The sequence below is a fragment of the Bos taurus genome, chromosome 7 (assembly GCF_002263795.3).
Source record: "Bos taurus isolate L1 Dominette 01449 registration number 42190680 breed Hereford chromosome 7, ARS-UCD2.0, whole genome shotgun sequence".
NCBI classification, from domain to species: Eukaryota; Metazoa; Chordata; class Mammalia; order Artiodactyla; family Bovidae; genus Bos; species Bos taurus.
This window is the reverse complement of record NC_037334.1, coordinates 72023303-72049832: the sequence shown is the minus strand read 5'-3', so window position 1 is coordinate 72049832 and position 26530 is coordinate 72023303. Positions and strand designations below refer to the sequence as shown.

General features: G+C 43.3%; 1 long non-coding RNA gene across 2 annotated transcripts; it reads right to left on the bottom strand.

Moving 5' to 3' along the window:
* Positions 1-464: 464 nt before the first annotated feature.
* Positions 465-25691, bottom strand: LOC112447475 (uncharacterized). 2 transcript variants are annotated; one of them, XR_009495337.1, is made up of 4 exons: positions 15646-25691; positions 8331-8480; positions 6662-7714; positions 465-5538 (listed from the first exon to the last, which is right to left on the bottom strand). It is a non-coding gene; the product is annotated as an uncharacterized lncRNA (long non-coding RNA). The 2 variants fall into 2 exon arrangements; XR_009495338.1 differs by having other exon boundaries at positions 6662-6843; positions 15646-25681.
* Between the last annotated feature and the right edge of the window lie 839 nt (positions 25692-26530).

The following is a 26530-nucleotide window of genomic DNA, read 5'->3' as shown; positions in this document are numbered from 1 at the left end:
TTTTTCTGAGATTAACAGTCCTTTGCATTTTTTTCCCTGGAACCATGTTCCAGGCATTCTCTACATCAATTAAATTTAATTGAGTCTCAGGCTATCATTCTACGAAGAAAATGAAAGAAAACAAGACTTCAGCTTCCTTGATCCTTTCCTACCTCAACTATTTCAACCCACCCCAATTTCCAAGGTACCTTCCAAAACCAACAACATGACTTGAAAAATGGTCCAGGTACTGGCAAAAAGAAAAACATAGAAAATAGTCAGGGACTTCCCTGGCATTTCAGTGGTTAAGACTTTACCTTCCAATGCATGGGGTGCAGGTTCGATCCCTGGTCCGGGAAGTAAGATCCTACATGCCTCATGGCCAAAATGCCAAAATATAAAACAGAAGCAATATTGTAACAAATCCAAAAAGACTTTAAAAATGGTTCACATAAAAAAAAAAAAACAACTCAGAGTCAAATGCATAAAATTCTATGTTGTATGTGTCTTTTAATGTGGTTAATTACAAAGAAGGAAAACAAGAAATATGCATGTTGTGACAATATTCTTAACCATTTTGACAAAATTCTATCACAAAGTTGATGTTTTCAGGATGTTTTGATGAGCTATTTGAAGGACAGGGCACGTTATCACTCAGCTTTGAATCGCCAGGGCACCCAGGCCATTGTCTCCCACATAACAGATCCCAACCATCACGTGTCAAATTGAAATGCCCACCCTGTAGGCCACACCCTGTTCAAACCACAACTGCAACCATTTTTTGAATACCTACTGTTCACCAGGGGCTTTGCTAGGCAATTCACACATAATTTCTTAGATAATTTACTGCAGAGCATATGTGCATAGGTAAATAGCGAACTTCCATTCCTATTTATAGAGGAGGAAACAAGGTCAGAAAATTTGCCCCAGGGGCCACGCAGGTAGTAAATGAGGGCACTAAGATTAGAACCCTAGCCTAATATGTAAAAGACACATCACAGTGAAACACACATCACATGAGTATCAGTAGAAGAACAAAAGGTCATGTGGTTACAAGATTTAAAGGTTAAGGGCAAAGATACTTCAGAGGCGAGAGGCAGCATGATGTAGAGGAAAAAAGGAACACGCACTCACACAGCTCTGCTATGATGGAACTTCATGAGCTTCACAAGATAGTCCATTCATTTGTTTGATCAATAAATACTCTTTAAGGGTCTGTGGCAGTGCTCAGCCACTCAGTTGTGTCTGACTCTTTTCGACTCTATGGACTGTACCCCACGGGGCTCCTCTGTCCATGGGATTCTCCAGGCAAGAATACTTGGAGTTGCCATTTACTCCTCCAGGGGATCTTCCTGACCCAAGGATTGAACTCCTGACTCCTGCAATAGCAGGTGGATTCTTTACCACTGAGCCACCTGAGAAGCCCTCACTAAGGGTCTACTGTGTGCCTAATACTCAGGAAAGAACAGTCAATAAAACAAACGTGGTCCCTCTCCTTGTGGAATTTACAACCCCATGAAGATCCTAGAAGTGGAAAGGACCTTCAGGATCACCTAGTCCAATTCCCTCTTTGACAGATGCAAAGATTGAAACCCAGAGAGGGGGAGAGACTTGCTCAGAATTTACACAGCCAGTCAGTCAATGGCCAAACTGGACTAAATCCCAGCTCTTCATAGGACCCACTGCAGTGCTTCACAAACAGGAAGAAGATTAACTGTCTGCCCTCACCCCATAGGATTCCCAAAACACTGAGATAAGAGTATCTGAAAGCAGTTAAAAGACATGAAAAGATGTTCATTATAGCACTGTTAGAAGTAGCATACACAAAGACACATATACACAGGCACACACATACACTAAAAACAAATGTCCCCCAAGTAGTAAGTTGTTAAACTATGCCACATTCTTATGATGAATGCTTTTGCTATTAAAAATAATAATGTTAGTTTTATTCGCTTGGTCTACAGAATGGCCATGGTGCTTTATGAAGCATGGGGGAAAGTAACTTGCAGACTAATGAATATAATCCCATTTTTTGCTGGCTTCTTGCTTTTAAGGAGAAAACACAGATGGATTTATAAGTTTTATATACTCATGTTTAAACATAGCAAAAGATGTAGAAAAGATATACATCATTGGTTTTCTTAAAGGGTAGAGATGGAAGACAGAAGGGACCATTATTAACTTTTTCTTTATATTTTAATTTTTTATCATCTGACTTGGTACAGACATGTATGCTTTTTATTTTTGATCATTCTTTTTTGAATAGGTAATATAATCACATGGCTCAAAATTCAAAAGAGACAAAACCGTATAAATAAAGGATGTCCTCCTCTCGCCACCCTCCAGAGAATCCAAGTCCCCATGGGCTATCAGTTTCCTATGCATTTTCAGACATAGTTAACATAAAAACAGATCTCTGCATGTATGCATGGTACAGATACTGCACTTTGCATTTTTTCACTTGATAATATAACTTGTCCCACTCCCGTACTCTTGCCTGGAAAATCCCATGGACGGGGAGCCTGGTAGGCTACAGTCCATGGGGTCGTGAAGAGTCGGACACGACTAGCAACTTCACCTTCACTTTTCACTTTTATGCATTGGAGGAGGAAATGGCAACCCACTCCAGTGTTCTTGCCTGGAGAACCCCAGGGACGGGGGAGCCTGGTGGGCTGCCGTCTCTGGGGTCGCACAGAGTCGGACACACGACTGGAGCGACTCAGCAGCAGCAGCAGCAGCAGCAGCAGCAATATAACTTGTATATGCTCTTGTCTCAGTCAACTCAGGCGGCTGTAACAGAATACCAGAGACTGGGTGGTTTAAGCAACAGACATTTAGTTCTCACAGTGCTGGAGGCTGCAAGTCAAAGATCAGGGCACCAGCAAGGTCTGGCTCTTGATAAGGACCCTCCTCCTAGCTTGCAGACAGACATCTTTCTGCTGTACACTCAGGTGATGGAGAGCAGAGAGAGAAAAAAGCGAGCTCTCCCTCTCTCTACTTACAAGGGCACTAATCTCATGAGGGCTCTACCTTTGTCACCCAACTACCTCCCTAAGGCTCTACACTCGGGATTGGGTTTCAACACACAAATTGTGGAAGGACATGAACATTCAGTACATTGCATACAGTATCATATCCATACAGAACAAGCTTTCTTTTCTACAGCTGTGTTTGTTTACCCAGTTCCTTACTGATGGGCATCTAGGTCGTTAACAGTCTTTGTTCAAATGACCAATGCTGAAAAGACTACTTTAAATTTTTATTTTAAAACTACATCAGATCATGCTACTCCTTTACTCAAAAATCTCCACTGGAACCTGGTCTCATTTAGAGCAAAATTAAAATCCCTCTGATGGCCTACACAGCCCAGGGAAATCTGCACCCAACCCACCACACGTCTCAGTTCTGGGACCTCATATTCTACCATCAGCCCTGCCCCCTCCAATGGGTGACAAAGGCCTTCTCACTGTCCCTCAGAACTCTCCTCTCTACTGTCTCCACGGCTCACTCCTTCACCCACCTCAAGGCTTTGATCAACTCTCACCTTCTCAAGGAGGTGCCCACATGTTAAACAGCCCACACACTTCAGTATTTCCTGTCTTATCCACTCCCCACTATTTTTTTCCATACAATTCATCATCTTCTAACACACAACTTATTATCTTCGTTGTCATCTGTCTTCTCCAAACAAACGTAAGCTCCCCAAGGACAGGAATTTGTGTCTGTCTTGTTCACTGATGTGTCCCCAGTACCTTGAACATAGTCACTGGCACACAGGATGAGTTTAATGAGTGTTCGTTGAATAAATATGAATGAATTACACGTGTGTGAGAGCATCTTTTGTTACACATATACTTTCAACAATTAGAGGATATTTAGGTGTAGGAAAAAGGAAAGGCATACTGTATTTGGAGGAGGGAGCAGGGGAGTCAAAGATATGAATATGCATGTAACCTAGCGCATATTTCATGAGATCTGTGTTACTTTACACACATATCTCAGACAATCCTCACAATAACCTGTGACTTAAGTAGTGTTGTTACCCCTTTTAGGGTTGAAGGAACTTGAGCAAAGACCAGCACAGCGAGGTATCCACAGTCACACAGTGGGAAGGGGGAAGAACCCACTGTGGGATCCAAACACAGCAGCCTTGATCCAGAACCATGCTCTTATCTCTATTTCCTCTCAGGCTAGAGGCCTTTGTAATGCAAGCGAAAGCCCAGAAAGCCACTAATAATCACCAAACTCCTTAACTGTATTTTCGCAGTTGCACTGGGAGAACCACGCACCTGTCCAGGCTAAAGGCCCAATGAGACTTAAGTAACTCACTCAAGCTCCCACTGCTCTGTGTAGTGGATGTGAATGCAGACATTGCTTGTTCCTGAGCTTACCCTCCAAGCACCACACCACACTGCCCACACTTGGGCCAGAATGAAGAAAAAATAAACAGGAGGGTTGCGTGCATGTAAAGACCAAGGAGCGCCCAGAAGTTTCCTTGTCCCCAAGGACTCACATCACCACCAAAGCCGCACTGCATGCTCACTGGAAAGTTCTGAATTACAAGGTTCTTTCAACAGGAAATGTTGCCAGCTCAGATCTTACCTAGATCAGTGCAGTGTCTGGGAGTTCTCCAAGCTATGTCAACAGGGCACGAGACAGATAATACCAGGGCCAGCCTTGAAATATTATCTAAGAGACAGCTGACCATCACTCTCCAGACCATCCAAATGTCTGAATTATGGGCAGTGTCAGCACACATTAGGCCCCTGAGACCCACTGACTGTTGCTCTCCACATCTACCAGGAGATCATAAATCATAGTTCTATCTGGGCAGTGCATCCTTTCAGGGCAGGATATGGCCAACATTCAACAGGACCTTGATCCAGAGTAGGTTCATGAGTCTTCTGATGCTGCCTGTTTTCACTTGTGAAATAAAAATGAAGCCTTGGGGCTATATTTGTTTACTGGCAGCTGCCTAGGGTTTCACTTAAAAACGCCACTAGCCTGAGAGTTGGCAGACCTGCATTAAGATGATATCAGTTAGTCTCTGACAGTCACATGACGTCTGTCTGAGTCTCAGTTTCTTCATCTGTAGGGTGGGTGGCTGGAATAAGGGCTGTGAATTCAGGCTCTGTTGTTCTCTGAGCCCTGACCCTGGCCAAGCCCAGACCAGGGACCCCTGTTCTTCCTGCTACCCCATTCCTTATTCTGGCCACTATCAAAGGCAGGCTAAGCCCAGGTTTTAGGTCTCAGAAAAAGCAGGGCAACCAAGAAAGGATTATCTTTTTAAAAAAAGTTTCTCCCTTCTGCCTTTAGAGCAGGAGCTACTCTCGTTGCAGTGGGCGGGCTTCTCACTGCAGCAGCTTCTCTTGTTGAGGAGCACGGGCTCTAGGGCATGTGGGTTTTGTAGTTGTGGTGCTGGGCTCAGCAGTTGTGGCGCACAGGCTTAGTTGCCCCAAGGCATATGGAATCTTCCGGACCAGGGGTCAAACCCATGTCCTTTGCACTGGCAGGCGGATTCTTTACCACTGGACCACCAGGGAAGTCCAGGAATGTCTTAAAAGCAAAAGATAATTCAATAAAAACACCACAGTGAAAAAACATCTGAACATTTTTCTTAAAGTAACGATTTTTACTAACGGGGGAGAAGCATTATCTTTCCATGTTTTTAACCTTCCAATCTGACCCTGTTCTAAAAATGTAGAGGCTTCTGACTTCCTCCCTTTCTCCTCCCTCCTTCCCTGCCTTCATTTGGGAAGATTCATAAAAACCTCCGTGTCTTGGTCTCCTATTTTTAAAAGGGAAGCAATTACCCAGAGTTATCTCATAATGTACACATTTGCATGTGAGGGGATACAAATCACTTACCATGAGGGCAAAGAAGTGTATGCAAGGGTATTCTTCACAGCATTGTTTGTAATAGCAAAATAGGGGAAATAAACCAAATACCCATCAACCTAAGTGCTCATCAAACCAAACCCGGCACATCCATTCCACAGAACACTAAAGTGCTCTCTGAGTAACAGCCAGAGAGCACAGACAGACAGACCTGCATGTGAGGAATGGAATCCTCCAGAACCCATTTCTAAATGAAAACAACAAGATGCAGAGCAATGCATAGTAGGCGCCCACTTGTGTTTCTTTTAAAGAAACCCATATTCACGTATGCTGATTTATACGTGGAATATTTCCGGAACAATAAACAAGAAACTGTTACCAGTGGTTGTCTCTGGGGATTAGACAAGCAGCCTGACAGGGAATGAAACTTCATTTTCATTCTATATGCTCTTGCACTACTTGATTTTTTTTATCACTCACATGCAGCACTTCTATTTAAATAAACAAAAGGCCCGCATTTATGTATCATATTGTTATCAATGCTAATGGTAGAAGACAATGAAAGATTATAATGTCAAGACCAAATGGAAAGCATTCATTCATTTGAAAGATTGTTAGAGCATTCACTATGTGCAAAGCGACATATCTAGGAGCAGCTACCCACTCAGGTCCTTCTAGGCACCAGCTCAAGCTCTGGAGGGAGGTGGGGCAGATTCCAGGTACACCAAGAATCCACCACTTCTTAGCTGGGCAACTGTGGGAAAATCAAGTCACCTCCCTGAACCTCTGTTTCTTTATCTGCAAAATCAGGATATTTAAAGAACTTACTTCCTCCACTTACCCACAAAGAGCTGTGATGAAGACTAAAGTAGATAAGGCAGGTGAGATGCCCAGCCCTGGTCCTTGTTAATGGTGATGAGCACAGGCCATGGTTATGGCAGGTGTCTTTCTTCATCTGAACACCAGCCACTCACTCCTTCAAAGTCAGGAACCTCTTCGTTCTTGATAACCAACTGTCCCTCCCTGCCCAAAGATGATATATGAACTCAGAAATGGAACAAAACAGATTCAGAGAGTAAGGGATATCTTTAGTCTTAAGAAACTTAAAAGAAGAATCTGATCTAAGCTTCACAAGATAAGTAGGCAGATTCAATAGGTATGGGTGTGGGGTGGATTCCTTGCAAAAGAAGCAAAAAGGATGAAAAAATAAAGCAAAAAAAGATGCCTGAGAAATGGCCAAGAGCCCAGTATGGGTACCTCCATCACAGGAGCCCAGTGGACCCATCAGGGCAAGATTTCACATGCTGTGATGAGGAGATTCCAGTACGAAGTAGATACTGCAAGTTGAGGAGCAATGGAGTTTCTTGACCCAACACAGAGGTGATGAGGGTATTGGCAGTGAGAATAGAAATGAAAGGAGGGACGCTGATAGATCTCAGGCTTGGAGATCACTTAGATGTTTAGCTGGGGAAGATAAGGAAGAAGCTCAAGATAAACTCCAGATTTATGGTTAAGGCAATAAATCTGAGTGCTCCATATCAGAGGGAGGCGGGTGGGTACATGTGAGCTTGTATAATGTTGCCAAACACAATTCACCCTTTTTGTTTTCATTTCCAAACTATCAAATGTGAGCCAGCTTTTCTCTAATTCATCCAATAAATCTTTATTGAGCACTATTGTACATTAAGGACTATTATATAAGCCAGGAATATAACAGTAAAGGAAGTACAGCGCTGGATCTCACAGGCCTTAACATCTACCATGGAGTGCAGGCAGGGTAACAGTCCATCAAAACCTTGCTAGGTCAGGAGAATTCATGGCACACTGGGATTTCAGGTAGGGACACCTACTCCAAGCTTGGGTGGCAGTGAAGGCTTAGGAAGTGACTTCAAAGCTGAGAACAGAAAGAAAGAGAAGCAGGATTTAAGAAGACAAAGAACCAGGAAAGAATGTTCTAAGCAGAATAGACAGGAAATACGATGATCACCAGATCTGGAGGAGTTGAAGAGGTGCTGCATGGCTGTACAGAGACTGGGAAGTGGGGCGTGGACAGAAAGGAGGCACAGTGGGACCAGATCACGTCAGAAGGTGTTATACCTGCAAGCAAAGGCATCCCTCCCTGGGCATTTCTCAGCACCAGCTTCACAGAGCACAAACCCTGCTCCTAAAGCTCCAGTCTGCACACCTGGGAGAATTGCCTCCAGGTACATGGCCTGGGCTGCTGCTGCTGCTGCTAAGTCGCTTCAGTCGTGTCCAACTCTGTGCGACCCCATAGACGGCAGCCCACCAGGTTCCCCTGTCCCTGGGATTCTCCAGGCAAGAACACGGGAGTGGGTTGCCATTTCCTTCTCCAATGCAGGAAAGTGAAAGTGAAGTCGCTCAGTCATGTCCGACTCTTCGCGACCCCATGGACTGCAGCCTACCAGGCTCCTCCGTCCATGGGAGTTTCCAGGCAAGAGTACTGGAGTGGGGTGCCACTGCCTTCTCTGACATGGCCTGGGAGCACTTACCAAAGCCTGTGCAGAAGCACTAGTTTGGCCAATGAGTTAGAATCAAGTCTGGATTTGAGAACGATGACTTTGGCTTTTGCATCAGATTTCTAAATAGGAATTTTTCTCAGCCCATCAATGTCATGTGCACTGAGTTCCCCCTTTCACTCCCTTAAAAAAAAAAAAAAAAAAACTCAGGCAAAATCCACATGAAGGTGGATATCCTGGTGTGATGAGGTGGGATATTCATAAGTATACAACCTTGTCTGCAGATTTCTCCCATCCTTCATCTGACAATAATAACCTCCAAGGCCCTGACAACATTATCTCAGTCTCAGGATACAGAAAATAAGAGCCATTTAATTTTGATGTTGTTTCTGATACTGGAAAATATTTTTCAACTTGCTCAAAGTCATCCAGCAATTTGTGGATCTAAAGGCAGAGCAGTTTATTCCATTTTTCTACTTATCTTTCCCATTCTTATCACCATTCATTGTTTTCTTTCCTTTCTCATTCTCAGTAGCACATAATAGAGACATGCTTGTTTGCCTTAAGCAGTGGGGGTAGGGCAGAAAGTGCAAGGGAAATAATAAGGCCATTCATATGGGGAACTTAAGACCTACAGCTGGGCAGCAAGAAGAGCCTGAGCATTTCACACGCTGGCCCTGGGTCCATGGAAGCCCCTCGGAGACTAAGCAGGAAATTCTTGCCCACCCCCCACCCCTACCCCACGCCAGTCCTGCCATTCCTCAACTTCAGCTGTTTTCAGGAAGTGTATCCCTCTCCTCCCACTACCAACCAGTTTTACAGTAGGGTTTTTCACATTTTGACCCTTGGGTCATTAAAGAGAAAGGACAAGTAGGTGGAATTTATGACCTCAGGCAGATCCCAGGCTGGATATAGAATAACTGTAAGAACCGGGAGAGGAGGGGACCTTTGTATACCTATGGCTAATTCATGTTGATGTTTGGCAGAAACCAACATGACACTGTAAAGCAATTATCCTTCAATTAAAAATAAGTAATTAAAAAAAAAAAAAAAAAGAATAACTGGAGAGAACAGAATATGGACCAAAGATGAGGTGACGGTATTATTGTATCAATGTTACATTTCCTGAATTTGGTCACTCCACTGTGGTTGTGTAAGAGAACAGCCTTCATTTTAGGAAATATACTCTGAAGGATTTAAGAGTAAAGGGGCTTGGTGTAAATTACTCTCAAATAGTCCAAGGGAAAAAAGCGTGTGTGTTTATTGTTGGGGGGCTGGGGCAAATACGGCAAAATGTTTACAACTGGTAAATCTGGTTAAAGAGTGTTTGGAATTTTTTACAACTATTCTAGCAACTTTTAAGTTTGAAAATATATTTTAAGTTATAAATAGAATTAATTTTTAAAAAGCCCCAAAACATGGTCCTGGACCAGATGCATCTGAATCTCCCAGAGACTGGTTTAAAAATACTGTACTGGCAGATGCCTCAGTGACAGCTGTCAGATGGGATCCACAGGTGGAGAAGGCCTTGCGCCTTCTGCCACGCGAATACACACGACGACTGGGAAAATGAAAATGTAGGAGATGAAGATGATCGAGAGAGAATACAGGAGGTTGGAACCAGCCACCATGAACATGGCAGTCTCATTGACATAAGTATCTGAGCAGGACAGGACAAAGAGAGGTTGGTTCTCACAGTAAAAGTGGTTGATTTCATTGGGTCCACAGAAGGAGAGACAGAGCACCAGAATGGTCTGTGCAAGACCATTTGCAAAGCCATAAATATAAGGAGTGAGTGGGCATCCCTGGTGGCTCAGTGGGTAAAGCATCTGCCTGTAATACAGGAGATCCGAGTTCAATACCTGGGTCAGGAAGATCCCCTGGAGAAGGAAATGGCAACCCACTCCAGTATTCTTGCCTGGGAAATCCCATGGACAGAGGAGCACGGCAGGCTACAGCCCTTAGGGTCACAAGAGTCAGACAGGACTTAGCGACTAAATCTACCTACCTACCTAATTATAAGGAGTAGCAATGAGAGAGAGACAGACACATTGACAGACACATTTTACTGCCTTATAACCAGGGTTTGCAGATGGCCACGTAGCGGTCATAAACCATCACTGTAAGCATTTAGCAATCTGTGAGCCCCAAGGAGATGAAAAAGTAACACTGTATAAAGCAATCAAGGAAGGAAATGGATTTCCTTTTGGATAAGAGAGTGACACTGGTGTCACTCCAGCATCTAAGGAGTGACATTGGTGGCATAACAGAGATCTACAAAGGAAAGGTAGCTGAAGAACATTGGAGTGTGAAGTTTTGAGTCACTTCTGATTAACAAAATCATGCTCTCATTGCTGATGACTGTGATCACGTAGATGACTGCTGCTGCTGCTAAGTCGCTGCAGTCGTGTCCGACTCTGTGCGACCCCATAGACGGGAGCCCACCAGGCTCCTCCGTCCATGGGATTCTCCAGGCAAGAGTACTGGAGTGGGGTGCCATTGCCTTCTCCCACGTAGACGACTAGGAAAATCACAAAAAGAATAGGCTGCAACTCAACTCAGTATGTCAGTCCCAGGAGCACAAACTCAGTCACCTCTGTGTACGGTTCTTTAACATTGTGTTTGCTCAGCTTCTAATGAGGTCTAAAGTAAAGAAAAATGAAAAAAAAAAAAAACTGTACTGGCTCCCAAGCCCCAACCCAGAACACTGGAACCTACATCTCTAGGGCTGAGGTCTAGGAATGGCCTGTCAAGTAAGCGTTGGGAAAGAATGAGAAGAGCATCAGTGAGTTATAAGTCCCCAAAGCAGGTGAAGGGAATGGGGACAGAAAGAAAAAAACTAAAGAAATAATGGATGAAAATTTTCTAAATTTGACAAAAACTATAAACACAGAGATCCAAGAAACTCAGCAAACCCCAAACACAACAAACATGAAAACCACAAGAAAGTACATCATAATTATGCAAAATTATGCAAAAATTATGCAAAATCAGTGATAAGTGGGGGAGGGAGGAAGCAGCCAGCAAAAAAAAGACATTACCCACAAGGTGACAAGGATAAGAAAAATAGCACATTTCCCCTTATTGAAAAAAAGAAAAACGCAAAAAGAAAAGACAGTGGAGCAGCACTTTTAAAGCACTGAAAGGAATAGACCTGCCAACCTAGGATCTGGCAATAAAGACTTTTTTCAGAAGTACAAAGCTGAAAGGATTCATCATCTGCTGACCCAGGCTACAGGAAATGTTAAAGAAAATTCTCCAGGCAGAAGGGAAAAGATACCAGGTGGCAATCTGGATCTACACAAAGGAAGAGCACTGAGAAAAATGATGTTTTCTTGTTATTCAAATCTCTTTTAAAAATAATTGACTGTTTAACAAAACATTGACAATGTACAATAGGGTTCATAATATACTAGAAAGTAAAGAATTATGACACCGATAGCACAAAGGGAGGGTCAGGAGAAATGACAACATATTGTTCAAGGCTCTTACCATATATGAAGTGATAGATCACTTGCAAGTAAATGATGATAAGTTCGAGATGTATGCTATAAACTCAAAGCCACCTCTTAAAAAAGAGCTATCGAAAAAGTCCATTTTTAAAAAAAATTATCAATCCAAAGAAGACAGAAAAAAGGATCAAAGAACACATGAAATAAGTAGAAAACAATATTAATAGCAAGATTACAAACTTAATCACCTCTACAAAAAAGTTGCAAGAATAGAGAACCTAAGTCTACTCTTCATGCAGATTCACCAATTTTTAAAGTCATTTCATATTTGCTCTATCACTCTCTCTACATATATTTTTTTCTGAACCTTTTGACACTATATTGTAGACATCCTATTCTTTTATGCATAAACACTTTCACATATATTTATTTCCTAAACAAGGAAATTCTCCTACATAACCACAGTCAAGTTACCAAACGCAGGAAATTTAACAATGATGCAATACTCTTACCTTAAAAAAAAAAGTACATTACAAAATTTCATCATTGCCCTCGTCGTGTTCCTTAGAATAGCTTTTTCCCAATCAGGGTTTTGATCCCAATGACACATTGCATTTAATTGTTATATATCTTCAATGCGCAAATTCAATATACAGCCCTTTTTTGTCTTGCTTGATCTTGCCATATTTTGAAGAGTACAGGTCAGTTGGGTGTTATTGTTGTTGTTTAGTTTGGTTCGGGTGAAGAACCTCCCTCAAACTGTGGCTCCCTGATAAAAATAATTTTCTTTTACTCTAAATCATATCATGATACTGCTTCCTACTGAACTAAAAGCCTTGGAAGGGCAGGAATTGTGTCTTATTAACAGATGAGTTCTCAGTAAGTAGAAGGTACCCAGCACATGGTACATATTTTGGAAAGAACAAATGGAGAAGGGACAGAGGGTGCCGAGAAAGAGAGAGAGGAGAGAAATGAAGAAGAAAAGAAACCCTAGTGATATCACTAGCACCTGTTGAGTTCTCCACATGCCAGCATTCTTCTGAGAACCTAGACCCTCCGTCAGTAAAATGAGGAAGATCTGACATTCTGGGAATATCAGAGAAGCTAAGTGCAGCCTCAAAAAAATATGAGGAGGTGTGTCAAGGTTATCTAAAGGGACCTCCACAATGAGGGGGCCATGTAGAACAGCAGAGACCCATCTGGGGCAGCCAGAATGAAGGTAAAAAGTGGGTGGAAGCCACCCATCATGGTGAATGCCAAGCTCTCCTTCCAGACAGGGACCCTTAGAGCCACAGGTGGGGGCTAAAAATACCCTGTTTTTAGCACACGATGCTACCTCCTGGACTGTGAACATAAAATGTCAGAAAGCAGAGAGAGAAAATGAAGGAGGAGCCCAGAGCAGCAGAGATGAGAGCTAGAGGAAGCGTTCCGCTGATGTTCAAGTTCCTGGTTCCAGGCCATTGAAGGTCTGGCTTCCCTCCTGTCCTTACTTTCACAAAACGCCCTCCAGTCTTCAAGAGTTCTCTTTACTGAGGCTAACTCTAGCTGGTTGCTGTGTCTGCAGAATGTCGGTTGATTTGGGAGGGCTGCCTGTGATGGTTTGGGGAAGTCCCCCACTTAAGAGTCTTGGTGGGAAACAGAGAAGTTGAACATGTCAGTCACTCACTCTCCCAGGACCCTGCGCAGCTGGGATGGTCAAGCACATGATCCATGTGCAATCAACCAGATGTTACATGCAACGGAATGGAGCCCTCAAGGATGCATCTTAGTGGTTGGTGGCAACGGCTACACCTTCCATCCAGCATCACCAGTGGCAGTGAGGTAAGCTGGGATTGCTTGAAGGCAGTGGCATCCATGCTAGGTTGGGGCTGCATCATCACTCAGACCGCTATTGTGGCTGAGGCCTCACCTCCATTGTCACGCTCTGTATCTCATGCCTGTTCTGTAGCTTTCCTGACATTTCTATGAACCACCTGACACGCTTTCAATACATCACCTTCCTGCTTAAGTCAGCTGAATTGGTTTCTGTTATCTGCAAACTAAGAACTCCAACAAATGCAGTCACTTTCCATAAGAATCCTAACTCATTCAAGGATCTCAGTCTTGCCCAAGTCTTAAGTGCATATTTTGGTCTCTTGATGACCCCTCTCTCCAGTCACTAAATAATACTGTCTCCTGAGCCCACACAGGGAAAGTCAGCCTCATGTCAAGTCTTTGGGCAGAGAATTTCCTGCTGGACCTTATATTTTTGTATACAAGTATATGTTGCAAAGGCTACATTTGGCCCAGGTCCCACTTTAGTGTGAACAGGAAAAGGTGTGGCCATCAACTGGGATGCCTTGTGCAGGAAAAAACCTGCACAGCCACACGCAAAGGCCCTGGTAGCTCGGCTCCTGCATGCCCCTGCTAGCAGGGCTGAGGCTCACTTTGCTGGACTGTGAGGGAGAGAATGCTAAACACACGTTTGTAAATGGACAGGTTCTTCATTTGCTTTAGGTTCAGCAGGAACGCCTTGAAGGCATGGGCTTCACGGAAGCTTGCAAGCCAAATAAAGCATAGAATCAGTGGTTTGCCACCTGGACTCCATGGAAGGATTTCCAGGGGTGTCTTGAAATAGCCTCAAATTTTATACAAAATGAGTGGGGACCTATGTTTTTCTGGAGACAGAATCTATATAACTCTCATCAGTTTGTCCAAAGGCTCTGTGACATCTACCCCACACGTACACAAATAAGTTGTAACTTAAAAACCACGGGCATGATCTAACCTTTATTTTACAAATAAGGAAAGGAAGAAACAAAAGTGTTCAGAAAGGTCAGAGAGCTCATTAGTGGTCAGGACAGAATGAAAATCCAGGTCCACAGCTCTAACAACAGAACTTTCTATGCTTCAGGGAGTTGTCACATGATCATCCAAAAAAAATGTCATCAGGAGAATTCCACCTGGTCAGGAATGTCCCAGCAGTGGCAGCAAGATCTCAAAGACAGGTGTGCCAAGGACAAGCGACACTGCTCTTTGAAATGTCAGGCTCTGCTGCCCCAGCCACCTTGCCCAGCCCCACAAGGGCGAGAACAGGCCTGCCATGGTGACAGAGCAGGTCAGGGGCCATCAAGGGGAACTCTGTTCTTCTGCTATTCCCCACCTCACCGCTCCACTCTCTCCTCGGTCCCACACGCACACACGCAGCCACCTGCACCAAGGGGGCCAGGCAGAGACGCAGGAAACCTGTGGGCTGGAAAGCCACAAGCTGCTCAGCTAAAGCTTTTGAAAAAAAAATTATTTTTTTCAAAAGTCCTAAAACCCACACAAATACACTCGGCCCTCATATTTAGCACCAAGGCTGTGTGTAAGTTAGACAGCCTTGCACATTCACATTTGCCTTTCTCAGACTAGGCTTCCCCTTATTGGGAAACATTCATCAGTTTTAAGATATTGGGGACAGGGCCACCAAACAGTTTCCCCAATGGCTTGCTTCCAAGTTTCACTTAAAATACATAAATAAATCTTAGGAAGTACCATAATAAACAGGAATCATTGCTGAGACATGGACAAGGAGCTGGAGTAAGCACCTAACATTATAATTTCATCTTCACAATATGGATAAATTCTATCACTGTCCCTACTGTTTAATTAGAGAAACGGGGGCCAAAGAGGGTAACTTGCTCAAAGTTACTATACATACATGCCAGAGGTACGGCAAGGACAATACCTACAGGAGGCACAGCAAGGATTTAAATCCAGGTATCTTGGACTCCAGGTTCTAAACACCCAGCTGTTCTGCTACGTTAGGTTAAGCTGCCCCAAGGTAGAGACGGTGCTGGTCGGAATTTCTGGGAATCCGTGGTTTCCCCCAACCCCCTTCAAAGGTTCTAGACACACAATAGAAGGATACCCACCTTAAGTCCTAGAGCTCCTTCAGATGAGAATCAGGGCTTCAGTCTTCGACTATTAGATCCAGAAGAACTTTAGAGATCATCTCTTCGAAGCTCGTTTTATAGGTGAGGCCAGAGAGGCCCAGAGAGGGCAAGTGATGAGTTCAGGACACACAGCTAGTAAGTGGTCCCTTGACTCCAAGTTCAGGAAGCCATCTGCTATACCTGTCTCCAGAATGGGAAACTTTTTATCCACTGCTGTAGGGTACACAGATAAAAGTTTAAATAATGTGGATTCTCTTAAACAGTGAGAAAAATATTCCCTTTCACTTCTCTTTTAGCTCTCTGATTACTTTAAGGATAGTCTTGGTTTGATATGACTATGTCTTTAACACTTCTTAAGCTCCTTTTTTATAGAGACAATGGACCTTTGGTGGGAAACCAAGATATAAATAACCAAAATATAAATAAGAATGTAGTAATTTGGCTTTATTTCTTTGGGGGTTTTGTTTTTAGTTACCCTCTAGTTAAGCCAAGTGATATAAGCTTTAAATTTATACATTTATTTAAAGTTTCTATTTAAATATATGTATTTAGGTTAAAGAAAACTCCACTAGAGAAAAAGATAAAATGAATAGTTGAAAATTCAAAGTGGCTTAGTCGTGTCTGGCTCTTTGCGACCCCGTGGACTAGTCCATGGAATTCTCCAGACCAGAATACTGGAGTGGGTAGCCTTTCCCTTCTCCAGGGAATCTTCCCAATCCAGGGATCGAACCCTGGTCTCCCACATTGCAGGTGGATTCTTTCCTAGCTGAGCCACAAGGGAAGCCCCAGGTTCCTACAGCTTGCTATAATACAAAGTAACCTAAAAAATAATTTCAATGAAAATAAAACAAACATATAGCTTCGTGATCACTTTTTAAGCAAAAGATTGAACAACAAAAGTAAAACTTGAAAGAACATGACTCTAACCCTGGCGAGTTCATGTGACTAGAAATCTAGCACACCAACTTGGTGAGGTCAGCTCCATGCTCTGCGACTTCCTGTCTTCACTCCCCACGCGCCCCAGACCAGTTAGGAGCCATCAGGGAGAAAATCACGCCACCTCAGGAGAAGTGTGACATGAGGCCACTGCGACGGAGAGGGGAGCTGCCCAAAGATAACGCACGTGGACTGGGGAGCTGTTCGCAGCCGAGGACGAGATACACCGCCCCCTGGTGGACAGTTTGGGAATTTAGCCCGGCACTTTGCGTTCTCTGGTCTGTGTCACCAGCAAGCCTGCTACTCAAGTGATAGGAAGTAATACTTTGCTTTTGTATTAAGTGTAAACATATATGTAAACACAGATATGTACTACTTTAGAATTTCACTTCAGGATAGTACGATAGGTGTTACAAAATACTTTCTAAAGAAAGGGGCGTTTGTGCCTGACAAGATTGAGAATCACCATCTTGGAGCAGTAAGACCTGCTCCCTGCTTTCAGGGCTCACCACTGAGGGCAAGCTCCACTGGAGACCATTTCCCCTGCCTGACAAGACTCTCTTTGGTCTTCTCCTTCTGTCCAGATCTTGCCTCCCTTTCCAGCTCACAGCCATCTCACCCTCCTCTGCTATCAGCACACTTCCTCTGGATTTGAATCAGCTCCACCACAATGGACTTCACACAAGTTACCTAACCAATCAGAGCCCAGGCTTACAGCTATTAAATGAGTGCCCATAACCTACCCCTGGTGGTGGTCTGAGAGTTCAGGAAATGTTGCAAGAGAAGCACTTAAAACGGCCTGGAATAGAGTCCATGATTCTCAATGTCAGATGATGGTGGCCACACCCACAATCTCCTTTCCACCAACACCTTCCCTTCAGTTTTATTTAAAGTGAGTGAAAAGTGAAGGTCACTCAGTCATGTCCGATTCTTCGCAACCCCATGGACTATAGAGTCCATGGAATTCTCCAGGCCAGAATACTGGAGTGGGTAGCCTTTCTTTTATCTTCCCAACCCAGGAATCAAACCAGGGTGTCCTGCATGGCAGGTGGATTCTTTACTAACTGAGCTATGAGGAAAGCCCCTTTATTTATTTAGAGGTCTCAATAAATCTGTATTGACTGATAAAAAAACGAGTCAGGATTTTCAGACAAAATTTAGCACACTCACAAAGCTATGAGTGTCCTAAGACAAAAACCGGCAATTGCCACCCATCTCAGCTAGAACATTTCCGAATTAGAGAAAGGAGCCAGTGGATGAATAAGAAGGCAGAAGGTGCCCTCTACTGGCATAGTTACATATCTCGGGAAGAAAGGCAGGTTCTGAAAATGGAAAGCAGAAAAAGGTAGTGTTATTTTCAAGAAGGACAAATCCAAGTTAAATTAAGTTCTAGGGACAGCAATGCCTGGAAGACACAGCAGGAATTTATTGTCTCCTCAGTGGACTGTCACAATGCCTTTATTATCTGACTTTACCCACAGGAAGTGGCTTGCTCAAGGTGAGGTCACGAGTCAAGGGTAGAGCTGGGAATTGAACTCGCAGATGCCAACTACAAATCCAGAAATCTCTACCCTGCTGGGCAGCAAACCTCTTCAGAGTAGGAGCTGTGACTTATGCCATTTTACATCCTGCCAGCACTTAGCAAAGAGTTATGCACTCAGTCAGTTGTTACATGAAGTAATAATCAACATTTGTGAAATGATCACTCTGTACCCAAATATCACTGTGCAAAGTGACTATAATACATTACTTCACTTGTTCACAACACTTGCCTGAAGTGGCCTAGTTCATAGACATAGACTCTCTAAAGTCTTAGAGAGGTCGAGAAACTTGCCTAAGATCATAAAGCCTAGATTCCCACCTAAGCATACTAACTCCAGAGCCTGGCCTCTTATCTATTAGTTCTCAAACTGTTGGATCCCTAGATTCCTTTACAATCTTAAAAATTATTAAGGACCATAAAGAGCTTTTGTTTTGCTTATAAGGATTATATCTATCAGTATATACAGCATTACAACTCAAAATGCTTATTTGAAATATTTACTAGTTGATTTAAATATTGTTATAACCCCTTTAATGTTAAAAAAATATTTAGTGGGACTGCCACTGTTCCACATTTTTGCAGATTTCTTTAATATCTGGCTTACAAGAAGACAACTGGGTTTTCATATCTGCCACTGCAATCAGCTGTGGTGTCATACTTCTATAAAACTGCACTATATGCTTATGAAAAGGGCAAATAACATCTTAGTGTGATTACTGAAATGGTCTTAACCTCACACATCCCTAATAGAGACCCAGACACCCTTGGAGAACCACTGCTTTGTGACCACCCATCTATAGGGTGAATAAGTCCCTTCTCCCAGAAGTTCATTCCACCTGAAAGATTCCTACTGACTTTTCAAACACCTTTTCTTTCTCTTTTTCCCTCCATTCTTGCTCTTCTCCTGGCAACTGCATGTCTTCTACTAAGTCAACATTTTCTCTCACTGTGCTCTGGATGTAGCCTGTCAAGGCAATGATGAGCCTCAAGATGGAACCCTACAAGCAGTGAAGAGAGGCTCTGCCTTAATCCTAGATGCCTCTATCTGAAGACCAAGGAGCATAAATGATTAATTCCTGCTATTCCATTTTTAAGGAAAAGAACTTCTCAAAAACCCTCACTCAATTTTATCAAGACTAAGAAGCCTAATATTAAGAAGTTATAATCATTTAGGTTTTATTAAGTAGTCATCAACAGCAATATCCTAAAAGTCAGTCGCATTTCACAGCTAGAGGGAATCATGGCCCCCGGCTGCCATCTCTCCCGGGCTGCCCATGAGCATCAGTTAAGAGGGGCCTCTGCTCCACTGCTGCTTCCAGACCACACACCCCGCCCCTCTGCCCTGAAACCCCAGCTCGAAATCTCTCATCATCAGAATACACCATCCATTGCCAGTTTTGTTGCAAATGCCTGGGTCAGTCCCTCCCCTGCATGAAGAATTTAACTACTAGCTCACTGCCATTCTCTCTAAAACCACTCCTTCTTTCTGTTTATTCCTTCTAAGACCCCGCTCTCAAAATTCCCATAGTTCTCTTCCAATGCGCTTGGCTTCCATTACCTGAGTCACTGACTGCTGTGGTCATCTCCTGGATGATATCACTACCAACAACTTCAAACTGTCTATAATCTGATCCTCAGGCACCCCAGGCTCCCGCTTCCTGGCTCAGTGATACCCTGTCCCCAACAACCCTTTAGTCCCCCAGGGACCAACACTTCAGATCCAACTCATTTCCTCAAACTCATGGCTCTCATGATTCTACATGATTTAGTCCCTGCCTACCTCTCTGGCATTGTCTCCCAGTCCTCTCCCTATTATTCACAACCCACCAGCCCTTCTGACCCCTCTGCATTTTCTCAAACAAGTCCATTCCTAGCTCAGGGCCTCTGTACTTGCTCTCTTCTCTGCCTAGACAGTCCTACTAAAGGCGCATGTCCTCAAGACTCCTCCCTTACCTCTTTCAAATTTTTGTTCATAAGTACCTTCTCAATGTGACCATCTATAATCTATTTAAGATTTCAACCCATCAACCCAAAGGACATACACTCTCTTCCCTACTTTACTTTTTCCATGCCACTTATCACTACAGCATACGGTATAACTTACTATTATTTTGCAGATAGTCTATTTCCTCCAACTAGGATGAAGGTAGAGATTTGTATCCCTTTTATTCAACTATATTCCTAGTACCTAGAATGGTGTCTGGCACCTAGTGACCACTCAATAGATATTTTCTACATGAAAAAGGAAATTGGATTATGACTATTTCAAACAATTTAAAAAGCTATTAAGCCATCTTCTACATAAAATTTTATAAACTGCAAAGCACCTAGCAATTTTTCAGAATTTATCAAGAATCATTATTCGAAGTTTTAACAGGTTTAAAAGTGAAGTCCAAGTTATGTTTATGCCACTTCCACTTAGCCTTGCCTCTTTAATGGAAAGACACATCTGTTGGGGGCTGAATTGGTCTCTCCTCACCACACCCGGAATTCATATGGTGAATTCTTAAGCCCAGTACTTCAGAATGTGACTACATTTGGACATAGGGCCTTGAAAGAGCTAATTAAATCAAAATGAGGTCCTTAGGGTAGACCCTAATCCAATATGAATAGTGTTTTTTAGGACACAGACAACACCCAGCAGCCACTTGTCATACTTCCTGCTGTAACTCAATCCCACAAACTGACTGTCTACCCCTGAAAGGGCTGTGGACTTAGAGACCGCAAAGATAAACCACTCCTCTGCAAGCAATCACTTGAGCTAGGGACGAATGGAAGCTCTGCCATTTCATTGTTCCCATTGCTTGAGCACATGGGGCTTAGGTCCCCAAAAGCCACTAAGCGCACCATCTTCTAAAGTTTGTTCTGGGCTTGCTGAGAGATGTCAGAACCAGCCATCAACCATCAGGGAAGGAAAGCCTGATAAAGTTAGCTTTGGGGTGTCTGCAGGGAAAACCCAGGGGCTTCCTTGGTGGCTCAGTGGTAAAGAATCAACCTGCCAATGTAGGAGACCTGGGTTTGATCCCTGGGCCAAGAAGATTCCCCGGAGAAGGAAATGGCAACTCACTCCAGTATTCTTACCTGGGAAATTCCATAGACAGAGGAGCCTGGTGGGCTACAGTCCTTTGGGTCACAAGAGTCAGATATGACTGAGCAACAAGGGAAAACCCACGTCCATGGTGGGAGAGCATGGTTCCTCCCCTCCTGTAGCCAAGAGTAGCTCTAAACAAATCTCATATGAAGACTGGGGGGACCTGCAAGAAGGTGTCCCCCAGATGCACACCTGCTGGGCTGCAGAAATTACAGGCCCTCCTGGTGCCACTAATAGAGCATGGTGAGGAGCATCCTGTCTGAGAACATGGTGGGTGTCCTTTTACTCTTCTCACTGCATCATGGGGACGGAGAGGGGATTGTTGGCCTGTGGGGACATGAACTCAAACAATGGTGCTGCTCCTGGCCCAGAGATGGCTCACGGGCCAGAGTAGCCCAGGACTACAGGGTCTAAAGAGCCTCTGATGTGATGTGCCTCAAAAACCTTCACCCCATCCAAATCTCTGTGGCCCTCGAAGGGCCCTATGGTTATTATTGTGGACCCTGGTGGTTATTAATGGAAGTGCAGAGGCCATGGATGGCCCTGGGACCAAGCAAGAGGAGTCCCACAAGGGAGAAGTGTGGGAAGAGGCATGGCTGCCATTCTCAGGAGGGCAGGGATCCACAGCCATGGAGGAGCATGTGATCACACATACATACCCACACAGTGGTGGCCACCAGCACTACACAGAGCAACACCCAGAGCAAAGCCAGGACATTCCCCATAACCAGCATGCAGTCAGTCACACAAGGAGAATCTCTCTTCTTCCAGTTGCCCCCCGCCCCCGCCCCCCAGCACTGGGCTGCAGAAGACCCATGAGGGGCTTGGCAGCTTCAGGGCAGGGGAGGGGGGTCAAGAGAAGAACATGCAGCGTTGGTTCAGTCCCAGCACTAGCTTATGCTGGGCCACAGGGAGAAAGCTTGCAATGAGTTTGAGACTGGAGCTTTTAGACAAATAGCACTGAGCCTTATATTCTAAGCTCCAAATTCATTTTGACCAAAAGTAACCAGAGAGCTATGGAATCTGTTGAAATCCTGTTAAGCATCACCTACCACCAACCCTAAAGGAAATCAACCCTGAATATTCATTGGAACGACTGATGCTGAAGCTTCAATACTTTGGCCACCAGATGTGAAGAGATGACTCATTGGAAAAGACCCTGATGCTGGGAAAGATTGACGGCAGGAGGAGAAGGGGGTGACAGAGGATGAGATCATTCAATGCCATCATTGATTCAATAGACATGCGTTTGAGCAAACTCCAAGAAATAGTGAAGGGCAGGGAAGCCTGGCACGCTGTAGTCCATGGGGTAATAAAGCATCAGACACAACTGAGTGACTGAACAACATAAAGGCAAGGTCAACAAAACACCACTGGTAGTAATTACTGAAGAAAGGAAACCGATTCACATTTCTACCCCGATGGCTAGGAACTTTTCAGAACACAAACAATCATCTACCAGGGCAGGGGGAGGGGAGGATGGAACGGGAGGTCAGCCCCATATTTTTGCTCTGCCCACAACTCTCTGAGGAAACCTTTGATGAGGGAAGGCTCCTCAGCCCTGACTCTGCATGATGTTAACATTGGACACAGTGCAGTCACCAGATCTCCCTGAACACAGTCCCTCATTTCAGCAAATACTGGAACACCTACCACATTCCAGACAAGACAGAAGATAGACCTCAGCCAGCTGCTGGGGAAGCAGAAGAGACAGCCAGACACACCTTAGTCTGATAAGCACTAGAAGTTTAAGGGTCTGGGGCTAATTGAGCAAAAAGAAAGGAACCTAACTTAATATTAGGGTATTAGGAAAAGCTTCTGGTAAGAGAAGTTGTCTCTGTGGAGAGCTAAAGGATGGATGGGTGTGAGTTGAGTCACTAGGAAGAGATTTCCAGGTGATTCCTCACATCATCATGTCCCTGGGAGCCACCACATAACCTTAGGAGCCATGTAGAATTTATCCCAAGGCCAAATGGGCTTCATTAAAAAGTAAATGAAATGAGGACTGACTGCTTAATGGGCAGTGAAATTAGGTAGTGGTCATGGCTGCCTAGCAATGCAAATGTACTAAAAGCCACTGAATTATACACATTAAATGGTTAAAAATTTTAAATGGTGAATTTGATGTATGTAATTTTACCTGGAAAAAAAAAAGAAAAGATGATACCTGGAGGGAACTTTTGATTTCAACCAAGTAAGATGGAATAAGGACCAATTTACCCTCCTGCCGAAAACAACTAAAACCAAGACAAATCTAAGAAACGTGGTTTCCAGGAGAATAGACATTGGGCAAGAAAAGACAGCAATCCCTGAGGAATGGGAAACAAACGAAGTGAGTTCTAGGACTGCCCCAGCATATTACTTTGTGGGCTTCAAGGCCACAAAGTGGCCAGCCCCCAGAGTTGAAGAAACAGCAGAAACTCAGGGAAGACCATGGCAGCTAGAGCACTAGAGAGGAAGAGAGAACCCTGAAAATCTGCAGAGGGTCTCTGTCAAGTCCACTACATGCATGCAAGAAACTGGATTGAAGGGAAGAAGGCCAGAGCTCAGACAGAGCTGGGAATAGCACCGTTCCCAACAGCCAGGCTGTAAAACCTCATAATTTATGGAATGGTGATTGGACTACTAAGAGTCTTAACCACATTCCTCAAAAAATTAATAACAGAACCACCATATGATCCAGCACACCTAGCACACATCAGAGAATATGAAAACAGGATTTCGAAGAGATGTCTGCTGCATGTTCACTGCAGTATCATTCACAGATACAAAAACAACCTAAGTGTCCATCAACAGATGAATGGGTTAAAGAGATGTGATATACATATATACAGACACACACCATGGAATATTATTCAGCAGTAAGAAGGATATCCTGTCATTTCAACAACATGAATATACCTTGAGGACATTATGATAAGTGAAATAAGCCAGAGAAAGACTAATACTGTATGTATGGTGTCACTTGTATGTGGATTTTTAAAAAGTCAAATTTATAGAAACAGGTAGAGTGAGATGTTGATCAAAAGGTACAAACTTTGTTATAAGACAAATAAGTCCCTAGGATCTAATGTACAGCATGGTGTTATGGCTAAGAATACTGTATTATATAACTGAAAGTTGTTAACATCGTAAATGTTCTCACCACAAAAAAAGATGAACATGTGATGTGATGGAGGTGTTAGCTAACACTATAGTGGTAATCATTTTGTAATATATGTATCTCAAATCAACACACTGTACACCTTACACAGTGCTCTATGTCAGTTATGTTTCAATAAAGCTGAAGGAAAACACAGAGACTGGGGCCAGACAGACAAGAGTGTGACTCTAGGCTCCAACAACCTGCCACCTGTCTCACAAACTTTGGAAGCCTCATTTCCTCATTTGTAACACAAAGATTCATTTTATAAAGACAGATGGGAAAACACATAGTCAAAAGTTATACCTCAGTACTAAGGGGAAATTAACCCTGAAAATGAAAGTGAAAGTGAAGTTCCTCAGTCGTGTCCCACTCTTTGCGACCCCGTGGGCTGTAGCCTACCAGGCTTCCTCTGTCCATGGGATTCTCCAGGCAAGAATACTGGAGTGGGTTGCCATTTCCTTCTCCAGCGGATCTTCCCGATCCAGGGATCAAACCCAGGTCTCCCCCATTGGAGGCAGATGCTTTAACCTCTGAGCCACCAGGGAAGCCCAAAAATTAACCCTAGTCCTGTCTAAAACACCTTAAAAGATTCAAATGAATCAAACTGTTTCCAAGTATTAATAGCTTATTCATATCCTAGAACAAAGTTTAACAATGTTTCTAGAAATGTAAAAATATTCCATTAAAAAAAAAGTAAAATTCACATCTGATACCTAATTAAAAATTGTCAAAGCAGTAGGAAAACATGAACTGTAAAGAGGAGAAAAAAACAAACAAAAAAGTCAATCGAAACCAACCCAGAGTTGACACAGATGTCAGAATGAGCAGACAAGAACATTAAAACAGAGATTATAACTGTATTCTGTATTTTCAAAACACTGATTAGAGAGAAGATATTTAAAAAAAGACTGTAATCAAATTTCTAGAGGTGAAAACTACAGTGTCTGAAATTAAATGATACCATAACATTTGCTGAGTGGGAAAACTTGTTCTGGGTGCCAACTGGAGAATGGTTTTAGGAAAATAATATTAAGGTAGGAATAAAAAGCTGTTATACAGTGGAAGTGAGAAATAGATTTAAGGGACTAGATCTGATAGACAGAGTGCCTGATGAACTATGGACGGAGGTTTGTGACATTGTACAGGAGACAGGGATCAAGACCATCCCCATGGAAAAGAAATGCAAAAAAGCAAAATGGCTGTCTGAGGAGGCCTTACAAATAGCTGTGAAAAGAAGAGAAGCAAAAAGCAAAGGAGAAAAGGAAAGATATAAGCATCTGAATGCAGAGTTCCAAAGAATAGCAAGAAGAGATAAGAAAGCCTTCCTCAGAGATCAATGCAAAGAAATAGAGGAAAACAACAGAATGGGAAAGACTAGACAGCTCTTCAAGAAAATTAGAGATACCAAGGGAATATTTCATTGAGCAAAGATGGGCTCAATAAAGGACAGAAATGGCAGGAACCTAACAGAAGCAGAAGATATTAAGAAGAGGTGGCAAGAATATACAGAAGAACTGTACAAAAAAAGATCTTCATGACCGAGATAACCACAATGGTGTGATCCTTCACCTAGAGCCAGACATCCTGGAATGTGAAGTCAAGTGGGCCTTAGAAAGCATCACTACGAACAAAGCTAGTGGAGGTGATGGAATTCCAGTTGAGCTATTTCAAATCCTGAAAGATGACGCTGTGAAAGTGCTGCACTCAATATGCCAGCAAATTTGGAAAACTCAGCAGTGACCACAGGACTGGAAAAGGTCAGTTTTCATTCCAATCCCAAAGAAAGGCAATGCCAAAGAATGCTTAAACTACCGCACAATTGCACTCATCTCACATGCTAGCAAAGTAATTCTCAAAATTCTCCAAGCCAGGCTTCAGCAATACATGAACCATGAACTTCCAGATGTTCAAGCTGGTTTTAGAAACGGCAGAGGAACCAGAGACCAAATTGCCAATATCCGCTGGATCATCGAAAAAGCATGAGTTCCAGAAAAACATCTATTTCTGCTTTATTGACTATGCCAAAGCCTTTGACTATGTGGATCACAATAAACTGTGGTAAATTCTGAAAGAGATGGGAATATCAGACCACCTGATCTGCCTCTTGAGAAACCTATATGTAGGTCAGGAAGCAACAGTTAGAACTGGA